Source organism: Anopheles maculipalpis, chromosome 3RL (assembly GCF_943734695.1).
Source record: "Anopheles maculipalpis chromosome 3RL, idAnoMacuDA_375_x, whole genome shotgun sequence".
Lineage (NCBI taxonomy): Eukaryota > Metazoa > Arthropoda > Insecta > Diptera > Culicidae > Anopheles > Anopheles maculipalpis.
Window position 1 is genome coordinate 36,388,882 of NC_064872.1, and position 12,432 is coordinate 36,401,313.

At 41.9% G+C, this 12,432-nt stretch overlaps 4 protein-coding genes across 5 annotated transcripts in view; 3 read left to right on the plus strand and 1 right to left on the minus strand.

The window, feature by feature from the left end:
* The window catches only part of LOC126565624 (NADH dehydrogenase [ubiquinone] iron-sulfur protein 6, mitochondrial), a 384,330-nt gene that overhangs the window by 106,400 nt on the left and 265,498 nt on the right, over positions 1-12,432 (plus strand). The window lies entirely within an intron of this gene.
* The window catches only part of LOC126565024 (uncharacterized), a 494,010-nt gene that overhangs the window by 104,256 nt on the left and 377,322 nt on the right, over positions 1-12,432 (plus strand). The gene's annotated exons all lie outside the window — the stretch shown is intronic.
* LOC126564579 (probable 26S proteasome non-ATPase regulatory subunit 3) overlaps positions 1-12,432 on the plus strand; it is a 561,792-nt gene that overhangs the window by 70,420 nt on the left and 478,940 nt on the right. The gene's annotated exons all lie outside the window — the stretch shown is intronic.
* The window catches only part of LOC126564452 (LIM/homeobox protein Lhx3), a 44,003-nt gene that overhangs the window by 18,422 nt on the left and 13,149 nt on the right, over positions 1-12,432 (minus strand). The window lies entirely within an intron of this gene.

Genomic DNA, 12,432 nt, shown 5'->3' on the forward strand with positions numbered 1-12,432 from the left:
TTCGCAGAGTTTGTGTCTTCGGGGTTGTGCTGCGCCTGGTGGTGGTTACTCTGAGATCGTTAACGGTTCCAGACCCAAAGTTCATGGTACATTTAAGCTGTACAGATGCTGGAAACCACTCAAGAATAGCGAGGAATCCTTAGATGTCTTCTCGGAGCACATCCAATGAACCACCAACCACTGTAAAGGCACTGTCCAAACGATTTTATGTGATTATGGTAAAATTAAGCTTCAGCATTCATTCCGGGACAAATATTGTAACAATGGAAAGTGCCTGGGAAAGTGTGTCTCCGGTTGCAGGGAAGGCTGGACATCGACAGAGAGCGTGAGAATATCATCTCCAGCCACAATACGTTTCCCATCCGCTCGAGTACATGTGATTAGATTTCAATCGATCCCCTCGGTGGTCCGTAGAAGCCCTGTGTGCCCGTGCTCTGTAATTACTGTCGCAAATCTTCGGCCACCCTTTGCTGTACTCTTTGCAGTTTTGGCAGGAGAGCAGTGAACTGGATCCTCTGGTAATTGAATACCGGGCCGATCAAAATCTGCTCGCGGGCGTGTTGGTTACCGTTCCGAGGACTAGCACCGCAGTTAGGTCACTTGTCGTGGCGACTAGACTCGAGACTAAGGCTGGTCGCGTGCTGAGCCATAGTTGCCGACGGAACGACGTCATGTGGAGGACGGTTTTGATTCCCCGAGGAACAACACACAGCATAAGGCGAACCTTATAACGGTGGCTAGACAGGCGCCTGTGCTGGCTGTTTTCCCCGGGGTAGATTATATTGAATTAGTTTTGATAATTTTTCATACTTTCCCGGTACCACACTACTTGGTAGACAGGAGGCTGCTCTCTTGGGAGTGTAGCCGATACGAGTCAGCCTCTTCTGATTCGTTATCGATCCGGAGGAGGTAAAGTTCTAGTGAGATACGAGACTAAACCAGTAGTGAGCGCACTTGTAAGAAGTCAGCATTAATCTAGCATTCGTTACACAATCCCGTCGGTCCATGGAGGACCTGCGGATGGGTCTTCTCGTTTGGACAATGCTGACAGCAGCAAAAAAAACCCCCGCTTTTGCGATCAGATCGTATGGGCGTTCGCTATTGTGCTACCGGTGACAAAAGATTTTTGTCCCAGCAAACAAAAGAACTTCCAAAGACATGGAACGCAACAACGATACCGACATGTACAGAACACATGGTAGAATCAACGTGTATATATGTATGTTGGTGTGTTTGTGCATGTTGTTCATCGGTTCTATTGTGTGCGGAAAATGAATGGAAAATCGTAAAATTAAAAAGTCGTTCATTTGAAGCCATAAACCGTGCGTGGATTGATGAGGAGGATAATAAAGGGGGATCGTAGGGAGGTGGAATCCATCCACACAAACACACACGAATGCAGCAAAACTGAGGGAAAATCGTTGCACACACAATGGGGCACCGGGCACACATCTGTCGGTGTAATGAGGTGCAATTGAACGGTTTACCAGTTTAGCAGTTTGAATTTTCAACATACTTGTGTGCTTCCTTTTTTCTGTGGAATTGGTTTTGTTTTTGTTTTGCTTGAAATATTCCCCTGTCATTTGAGTGGGAGACGACACGCTGACAGTACAGATCAAAGCAGCCAGAAGTAAAGATTCAATTGATTAAACTATTGACGAAACATCAAAATGCGGCAAAGTACAAAGTACTGCTGGAAATTCCCTGAAACGTGCTTTAATACATTTCCAACATAAATGGTAATTTAAATTCTCGACTCTGGTGGAAAACTTTGGAGGGGCTGATAAACAAAACATTATTTGTGTTTGCCAGGAAATGGAAACATTACAAACATGACTTAATTCACTCCGGCTTATTGATAATAACACATTTCTCAAACAGTGATTATGTCCGCACGTGACTTCCGATAATAGATCTCGAGTATTTGTGTAACCTCCATTGATCAAAATCTGGATTCTTGCCCTTGTTCGACAGCACCAAAGCACAAAGAAGCCTACAATTTGCAACCTTCCATTACCGATCACTGGTGTGAAGATTGTTGTGTGGTGCACTCCCATTCACATCCCACGGGTGCTAGAAATGACCGAAAAATAACCTCTCCAGCGTACGAAATTGGTCCTCCTCCGAAGCAATGTCAACGTCCGAATGCTCACAAACATTTAATGCGTCCATTCCTTTCCCGAGCACGCACTGCAACAAGGAAACAACAGAAAAAAGAAACGAATATCCAGCTGACGTCACGTGGTACACGGTCGCAGATAGGGTCGTAAATGGGGGATGAAATGGGACGAAAATCTGCGCCACGCGTCCATTGAGATGCGCACGCCTTTCCACGCTCCTTTCATCCATCGTCGAAACTAGATGTGGTAGAGCCCAGCTGACGCGTGGCGGCCAAGGTTGTCACCCGGCACATACACACACATACACACACATCTCACCACATTCTTCACCCTGAGGTTCGTGTCTCGTGAGTGATTAATGCGGATCGATTATCGACTGGTGGGCTGAATTCTCCACAAGAGAGTGCCCGGCACTCTAGTGCCACGCTCCGCTAATTTAATTACAATCTTTAGCATCTTTTCACGCAAAAGACGAGTTGGGCTGTCAAGTGCGAGATACGTGACGGAAAGCAGGGCTTCCATTAGCACGTCCGTTTGCGTGTGCTTTTTTTTCCAAAATCCTGCCACACAATCCTAGTCAAAATAGTTCTTGAGAGTGGTCGCGTGCAGGATTTCTGGTCACACAGCGGTTGAGATGTGTCTGTTTGCATTAAGCGGAAAGAAGAGACTCGAAACAAGTTAATCCTTTGAATGACACAAAGCATCCCTCGGTAGGGCAATGCAAACAAGGCAAAACCATTTGCTTGGGTAGACTTTGTGGAACTCTAATCCCTGGTGCAGATGTGAGCGTTGTGATTGAGAACAATTTGTAAGACGTCCTTCGATTGCTTGAGGCATCTGAGTGAGACTTGCAGCAAGGAAACCGAAACGTTCTAGTCGCAGCACTCCATAATCCCAATTAGAGCGTTACCACTCCGAGTAAGTCACTACGCCACAATCCATCGAACCATTTCCCAAGGACCCTGTTGTGCAGGGTTCGGGGAGCAACTAGCGGACTCGGGTGGCTTAATTTGTTTGGATCTTATCAAACTTTCATGATCATCCATTTGTGGAGCGTTTCGCCCATTTGCTGCTGGCCAGAGGCTTTTGAGCGAGGAAAGAGATTATGATCGGTGATTACGGTGCGGTGATACGCTTCGAGAGCTCTCCGGGGTGAGAGAGAGAGAGCTATCTTGTGTGTGTCCCCACTTTCGGGGTAGGGAAATGACAAAATAACAACAGTCCCCCTTACGCGTCCCGTACAGTTCTGGCTCGCTCTTTGTCGAGGTGCTAATAGTGGCGTGCAGGGTGAGGGTGACTTTCCAACTGGCACACAACCCCCATCACCATCATCAGGAACCACTTTTCCGAGCTCATTATTTATGCAGATGATTTTATTATAAACATACGCTTCACGTTCGACTTCCGGCACCTGAAATTGGAATTGCGACCGGGAAAGTGCATTCCGTACACGTACCGGGCGAAAGGATACGCCGTCGTGTGACTGGTTCGATTATGCCTGACGGTAGGCAAAGGATGAGGTCAGGCAATGCACTTTCCATGTGCATCAGCCATCAGGCTTCTACTTTGACTTATGATTACTGTGCGCGCACCGAGGTTGCACAGAAGTTGGTCGTCCAACGGAATTGTCTCGATCGTATCATCCTCGTAATTTGTTTTTAATTAGAACAGTTTCCCGTATCTGCTCACGACGCGCACGCCAAATGGTGATCAAAAGTGTAATGCGAATAATTGAATGATGATGATTGCCATCGAGTTCAACTCTCACATTACATGCAAACCAAGACTCCCGCACACCCAACACTAATGGACGTTGAAATGAGCGTGGCCACGTAATTGAGGGAGCTTTTCGAGTGTTTTGTGTTAGTGCTGCCCGGGAAAATAACTACATTCCTCGAGCGTTCATTGCGGGTTTCATATTTCTTGGGGAAAGCTTTTACGAGATTGCGAGCATCTTTGATGCCAGGTAAAGTTGAATAGCGTGCAGCACAAATTTGCATTGCTGCACTTAAACTTTACTTACACACAGGCAAAGTCCAATCACTTTTTACGACACAGCGTACCTAGTGCGCCAGCCAATGTCAGTTTGTATGATTGGTGTGCAAGAAAGTTTGCTTCACGATACATCCTGATCATAGTTTTCTCCTTTTTCCTTAAGTCTACAGGACTTACTTTTCATACCCGTAGCCATAAACTGCAGTTCTTCCCTGCCAAGAGCAAATTCCAATGAGTTCTCCCGTTTACCTATTTTCAATAAAACAACTTCATATCGATTCACGGTCGGAAGATCCAGAGCGGTGTTCGCTAAAATGCGTTATTTTACAACGCAATCATACCGATACGGTGAAATTAACCGATGAAACTTTATGACAGCAGCTTCAACGCCACTCAGTGACGTTTGGCTTGCAGCACGAAAAAAAAAGGATATAAACTCCCCAATTAACCAATTAAAGCGATTGGAAAAAGCGGGGTTTTTTTGTAAGGGCTTTTGTTGGAAAACACTAGATCGAGTCCACCAAAATCGAATGCGTACGCGAGCTCCAGCGGTGAATGAAGGGGCACAAATGGCAAATTTATTTGTTTTATCACTTATAACGCAATAAAACGTAATATTTATTTCCTTCGTGAAATGGGGGCCGGTGGTAAAATGTTCGTTTGGTGGTTTGAGCCGAAAAACTAAACTGCACAGCGAGCTATTAAATTACGCTTAATTCGTTTAAACTAACGCCACACCAGTAATGGGGGTACAGAAAGTGAGAAAGCGAGGCAGAGAGGTGAGGCTGTTGTCCTTACGGGGTGGGGTGGTGATCATCCTTTCGGTGAAATATGATCCTTCACACCAAACACGGCAAGAAATGGTGAAGGTGAGAATGCGTACGAGGATCCCTGCTGTCTTGTTTTGATCACGCTTTAGTCCCTTCAAGTCTGCCGTTCCATAATCCCCCGGAAGGACCGTTTGTTAATTTTATTGCCTTTTTCCCGGTTTTTTTTTTCTGTCTTCTACCAGCACGCTTGCTACCAGAGTTTGGAGTGTGCACATGTGCAATAAATAGCTATCATCCCTCACCCTACTGGCGGAATAAAGGGATCCGGGGACTAGGCCTCTCGCTTACTAGCAGTAACGATCGATGATGTTTATCTTCCGTTCTGTTTTCTATTTAGTGAAAAAAGGAAAAGTCAACCCCATGGCTGCTGTCTGGCAGCCGGTAACACAGTACGCTGCATGGTGTTCTGCGAGCATGACAGTACATAAAACATTATTACGCACTCACGGGTGTGACATTTACGCGGCGGGATGCCACCACCCGGATAGCATCGCGACACCAGAACCGTTAAGAATGCCCACAGAGAGTAGGGACATTTTACGCGGCCCAAACAACCTTCCCTCGAACAAAAACTACGGAAACCGAAAATGGGTTCGGCTCGATTGTTGGGTAAATAAAAACAGGACGACTGTGTCACCGCGACAAGTGGTGTGCGAGTCAGACCGTTGTTTGGGTATGCACGTTAGCAAGCGTTTTTTTTTTGGGTGGAAGCTTTGGTACGTCCATGTACCACCTCAATCTCCACCATCAACGAAGCAACCCGTTGAGCGTTGTTGAATGGCGCGTTTAATGGAGGCGCACGGTTGGTTTCGTAAAAGCCAAAACACATCAGAAGGAGAAGTAACAAAAATAAAGAGTTACCAGACTGGTTGCTCGGGATGGAGTAGAAGCTATTTTTTTCTTGTTGTGTTTGTGTGTGTGTGTGTGTGCGCATTGCTTCAGAAGCAATAAATTAAACCGTTTATGCATGTAGCCGCGGGAGATCGCGAGTAACAATCGCAAATGGACGAACTCCCGGGTGCCTCTGGTGGATGCGAAAAATGGACACGATCGTAAATCAATGTGCAGAAGAACAGAAAAGCGAGGATTCGTTTGCAAATGAAATGCACTTTTCGGCAAGAACCTGTTTGTTGGTAAGTTTATGCTGAAGTCGCTACTCTTTGTGTTCTTACCTGGAACGAGAATAAGGGTGAAAAATAACGCTTTAGTGATAATGAATAAAAGCTTAAGTGCGATTTATCTAAATAGTTTGCGAAAAGATTGAAAATTCAACACGTTCCTTTCGGTTTCTGATTGAATTATTGAATGTTTCAACTATTTCAGATAAATAATTTATGATTGGAGGTTAAAGACAAATCGTTTATGATGATTGCAGAATTATTCAAATTATTCATTACGAAGATTTACGAGAAAGGATAGGTCTCAAAAGGGATAGGATAGGATCATCACCAAGCTGCCGGTGATGATGGAAAAACAGCGCCGGGGTTCAAATCCCATCCGGATCGTTCCCCTCAATAAGAACTAACTATCCAACGTGGTTTCGGCATGTCTTTTAAGCCATTCGATGGCCGACGTTACCTAAATGGTCGTTAACCCAAAAAGAAGAAGAAAGGTCTCAAGACTCATCCGAACCGTAGCCTTGTATTAGTAGCGAGCTATCAAACAATAAAAAAAGGAATTTTTATAGATTCTATATTCTTCATGGCTGGTATTTAGTAACAAGTCATTGAGGTAACAAATTTATGTGTGTGTGCAATAGAAAAAAAATACTTAAAAGTTTAACTGCATATATTTTTGTAAAATTAGCAAAACAAGCATAGATACGAAAACAATTGTAAAGAAAATATTTGTTCAACTACTTCTTAGGAAAACGCCAACTGATTTATTGGTCCTGTACGAATTTTCAGCACAGATTTAGAGATCAAACCGATATCTAAAAAAAATTTTTCACAGTTTAAAAACATTCGTCTGATTTGCGTTGTGCGAATAGCTTGGCTGATTTCGTCATTAAGCAAATTATCGCTTGAAAAAAATTAAAAAGCGATTTGTCTTATCGGTAAAATGGTTCTGAAGTGTGTTACACAAGGCTTATATTTAACTACTCATAGTAAAGATTTGTGAGTAAAGAGGACGGCCCGGTGGTATAGGCGACAGCGGCGCCGGTCTTCAAACGGCAGGACCGAGGTTCAAATCCCATCAGGACCGTCCTCCCGTAGTGAGGACTGACTAACCAACTGCGTGGTATCGGCAGCCTAGAATGGCAGAAGCCATTTCGATTGCTGGCATGACCTTAGAGGTCGTTAAGCCAAGAATAAAGAAAAGAAATAAAGATTGGTAGCCAAGTAACAGTAGTAAAATATTTTAAATAATTTTTCATTAATTGCATCTTTTGAATAGTTTTACGTCCTTTATGCCAAAATTAGGAACACAGCCTGCCGCAATCAGGACATTTCGCAACGTTCTTCGATAGTTTAACTAGCGAAATAATACCACATGCAACTAGAATAATTGTCATTAATGATGGCATTCGATTTTTTAACGAATAGTGTCACTAATCTGCCAAAAACTGGAGCAGCTAGCTTACATCAAAGTACTCATAACAAAACTGAAGACGAGTCTCTCTGAGGTATGCTTTTTTAAACCATTAGCGGATATGATGGTTTATGTTGTAAAACAGATATTTCTAACTTGCATCTGTCAAAAATTTGATCGACCCTGAATTCAAAAGTTAGACTTCGGAGCTTCGGAAGACATGGAGATCTTGAGCTACAGTAAGTTTTAACACATATCGACGATCCAGGCCAGATTGGTACCAGGTTCAGCCATGTGAAAACCGGTACCTCTTTCACCTCGGCTCGGCTATCATAACTCCAGTTTCAACATTTACATCGTCAAGATAGGTCAAACAAGTTTTAGAAAAGCAATTCTCCTAAAAAGTGTTGTTATCAAATATTTACATACTAACACTCCTACTAACCACACTTAATGTTTACCAATCAAACATTTTTCCTTGCAAGACATTTCCCAGAATAGTTTGCACGTACCATTTATTTATCTAAATCAATTACCCTAGAAACAATTACTCATTTCAGCTGCGCTTCCATGACGTGTCACCTATATTACGTGCCCCGGTCGTCCGTGACACTGACCCACATTTAACGCAAACGATAAGCAGCAGCACACGACAAGGGTACAGGGGCACAGAAATTGACCATCGAATAATCGACCCAACCGAATGTCAGAAAATGAGAGCAAAATGTGTTCATGCTTCCTTCCTTGGCACTGGCACCGGTACCACACCTCAGAAAATGTTTCCAAAACGTGTAGGGTAGGGCACACAAATCATTCAATCCATTCTAGAGCGAAACGATTTCCAGTGTTCTAGTGTTGTCAAGCGACGCAATAGAATCAATGGTCGTTGACGAGAAGAAAAAAGAATCTGGACACAATTCCACCCGCTTAATGCAATATTGTTCCGGAAGTGGTTGGACAACCGACAGTGGGTGAGTCAAAATTCGAATGGCTAATCGAAGCTCAATCGAATGTGGAGATGGCCAGCGGTGCAAACGTTCCGTGAGTCTGTGGCGTTGAACAAAACGCCCGCTTACACATCACTATTGATCACTTTAATGCCGAGATACCGCTCGTGCCAGAAGGTAGCGAGGCATACGTGGATCGGTTTTTCTACAATCGAACTTGTGATGGGTCCGATAATCGCCGGATGTGTTGGGAAACCCCAAACCAAAGCTCTAGAGCATCGGAGGCGGTTGTGTGAGGAATGGTTTTAACAAAGGCATTAAACGCGCACGTTTGCAATCGATCGATCGATGTTAAATGCGCGATGGATTGGATGGTGAAGTTACCAGATCATAAACCAAACGTTCCGCACAGTTTGTGGCTTGTGTGCACAACGCGTTCGCTCTCGGGTGTGTCTTAAACGGGGTGTGTAGCAGTAACAGATTACAAATTGTTAAAAAACATCTGAGCTTTGCAATATACTTTCAATACATTAAATTTACTACGAACATGATGTAGTTGAAGAAGTAGTAGTTTCATTTATTTCTATGCAACAACCTATTATACTTATAACAAGTATACAAAACCTCATAATTATCTTTTTTTTAAATAATGAAATAAACGTTTCGGAAACGTTTGAAAAAGGATAAAGCTATACAGGGTTAGCCGTCTTAGTTTGGACTGGCTGCCCACATTTTTTTATTCGCCACATTCGGTTTTTGACTGGCCGCCTTCGGGTTTTGACTGGCTGTGTATATTTTTGAATGCAAGCATCGAATTATTGATTGAGAGTATTGATTTTCATCCGCCCGATTTATGACAGCTTGTAAGGCCGCCCCCTCTATGAAAGACTCCTTCGGACTGTAGATTGTTGTTTATATGCAAAAATGTATGTATTTTCAGCTACGAGAAGCGTTTTTTGTATAATATATTTTTAAATTCTTTGCTAATTTATGGAACATGCCTTGCGTCTTTTATGTTTAGTGTGATACGAAAATCATGTGAATCAAATGTAAGTAAAAGATTTCTTGATATGGTTAGTAGTCAATCCATGGAAATAAACCTTTCTCTACGGGGCTCATACTCGGATAAACATACGGCCTTACAAGTTGTCATAAATCGGGTGGATGAAAATCAACGCTCCCAATCAATAATTCGATGCTTGCATTCATAAATATATGTAGTTAGTCAGTCAATCAAAAACCGAATGTGGCGAGTCAAAAAAATGTGGCCAGCCAGTCCAAACTAATACGTTAAACCTTGTAATATAGAGAATGAAAATAATAAAAAGTGAATGGAAAACATAAAACAATATGGAACGATTAATAATATATCATTAAACTAAATAAAAAAAACAGAACCAGATTAAAAAAATATCCCTTCTGTCTTACCCTGACATACATTGTTTACTTGTAGTCAGGTGACATTTATGAAGTAATGTGCTTCATCCTCAACGAATTGCCTTAAGCACTATTTCCATGTACACCACCACTTTATTGTGCATGTTTTTCTCCTTCATGTATCGTACATTTTTCCTTAAATCATTGCCCATTTCTGTCCCATTCCAATTCCTCCCCGCTTTTCGCATAGCTATGTTATCCTTTTTTGTTGTTGGCCAAATACTTTGAAATACGATTTCGGGTTTCTGCTTTTTTTTAAGCATCTCTTATTCTAGACACTCAGCCCACCGGCCCCAGGCGGGCTTGAGTTTGTGAACGAGAAGAAAGGAAAATTTGGAGCGAAAAATTGTATCTTTGTTTAGTTTTTTGAGGGTTTTTAGAACGCACAAACACACAAAACCATGCCAAGGATTCCGTACGGTAGTTTATGACTTTTTGTTTTCGGTCACGTCTCCGGTCAATCCGAGACCGAGGCGTGGTTTATGAGAGGGTGCCGGCGATGATTCTAACGCATCATGAAATATTCATACACGGGGTTGTTACTACTTTTTCTGTTCTGGGAGCGAGTTTTGTTTTGGTTCCAAAAAGGACTAATGCGAGGTTTTCTTTGCGTTGGAAGCGGATTGTCTGGGAATAGCAAAAAAAAAAAAAATTGATGTCCTGTTTTTGGCAAAAAATGTAAAAAAAGAAGCTGAACAACGGAAGTTGATAAAAAAAAGGAACTGCATTGTTGAAAAGCAAAAGGAAGGAATGATGGGAAAGGTTAATATTCAGCAGTTTGCTTTTTATTAGTGTGAATTTTATGGTTGGAGCAGATTTTTTGTTCTTCTGCTGCTGTTGTAATGGAATTTCCAACAAAAGAAAGCATGTACCATCTGAAGCGGTGTGGAAAACGATAGCATTTGCAAAGAAATGGTAATATTTTGTGGTGTAGCTTTTGGGGATCAAAATTTAAACCGCATACTCGTCTTTAATCGTGTCGAGTGACATATTGTGCAAAATTTAGCAATCGCTTTTTATGTTTGGGGTTTTTTTTGGCAAACGAGTAAAAAAGAAAAGAAAATTTGTATGTAAAATGTAACAGAGTTTTAGTTCTTCAGAAAACAAGATGAAATCAGACATTTTAGTATTATTCAATTATTTAAAATTTTATTTTTAATAACGTCCTAACACATTTTGGAATATGCCTTAAAATTAAAATATTTGTATTAGCAAAAACACAAACAATGACTATTGTAAGACTATTGTAACATTTAAAAACTTGCCAGTAATAAATTTCTTAGCACAAGACTGGGACTGTTGAAGCACGTCTGTTTTAAATTATTTTAACATATTAGCCCCTTGTAGATATGTCAGAGACAGGTAATTGGTAAGCCTACACACAAATAGAACATTTTGTATTAGCATCCTAATTATACAAGTCGTGAGCTAATATTTCGCCCATGGATTCCTGGCTGATTACCTCTAACGGCTAATTAACTTAAAAATGATTGAAGATGTATCCTTTGACAGTTTTTCCTAGTTCTTTGCCACTGTTTACTTTATTTATTTCAACGTTCAATAATTGATTTCTTGTGTTCAGTTTTATTGTTAAAGTTTTGTGTTGATGAAGTTCATTTTTGTTGGATCAATATGTGAAGAATAATTTACTTTAATACGATAGAACTACGAAATATAACATGATATGAGTAGTTGACTTGTTGTTCAACACATTTGCTAAATTTTGTTCACATTATCTAGACAATAGTAAGATGGGTATTTTTGCAAGGTTTGCAACACGAAGTCTACAGTCCACAGTCTAATGGAGTAACAGCGTGACTAAAACGAGGGTCAATCTTAAGAGTTATTCATTCGGTTATTACAACCGATAAACGAATATTAAATGCCCCTATAATAGCAATCCTTCCTAACTTTTAACACAAATTAACAATAAAAACAGATTTTATAACCTCTTTTCACCATAACAAGATACTCCAGGTACCTAATTTACAGATTAAAAAGTGAACGATCTCTTGAGTATAAGCATCACTCACTTCCGTCGCTAAACACAAACAAATCTGGCACCCTCTCAGCGCAACGTCAAGTTTTTCCCGGCCAAAAAATCCACCCCCGCTCATGCATCGCAAGAATAACCACCACCGACGCACGGTCGACCAAAATCCTTTCGTTGAAGTGAGCACAAACAACAAAGGCAAACATTTTCCACAGCCCCTAAGTCTGAAAGTCTGATACGTCCTTCACTCACTCACTCATTCATTGTCACCTACCCATCGATCTCGTCACCAGCGTGCATCCATCAACCCTATTTCAGACGTTTGGTTTTTACCGTCATTCAATTATTCACCGGCGTTTTTCACTGCTTCTCTGGAAATGTGGTCGTTGGTCGGGTGGGGTCGCCATTCCGAACACCGGTGGTAGGTGGTAGAAGGGCCAGCGGTAGAAGCGTAAAGCAAAACATTAATCCACGTGCAAGCAGAAGGGAGCATTGCGTGCTGTATGCATGTCCTTAATAATGGGTTGCTTCCTTCCGCTATTTTGTACTTTGTGGCGTTGATGGAAGAGCGAACAAAA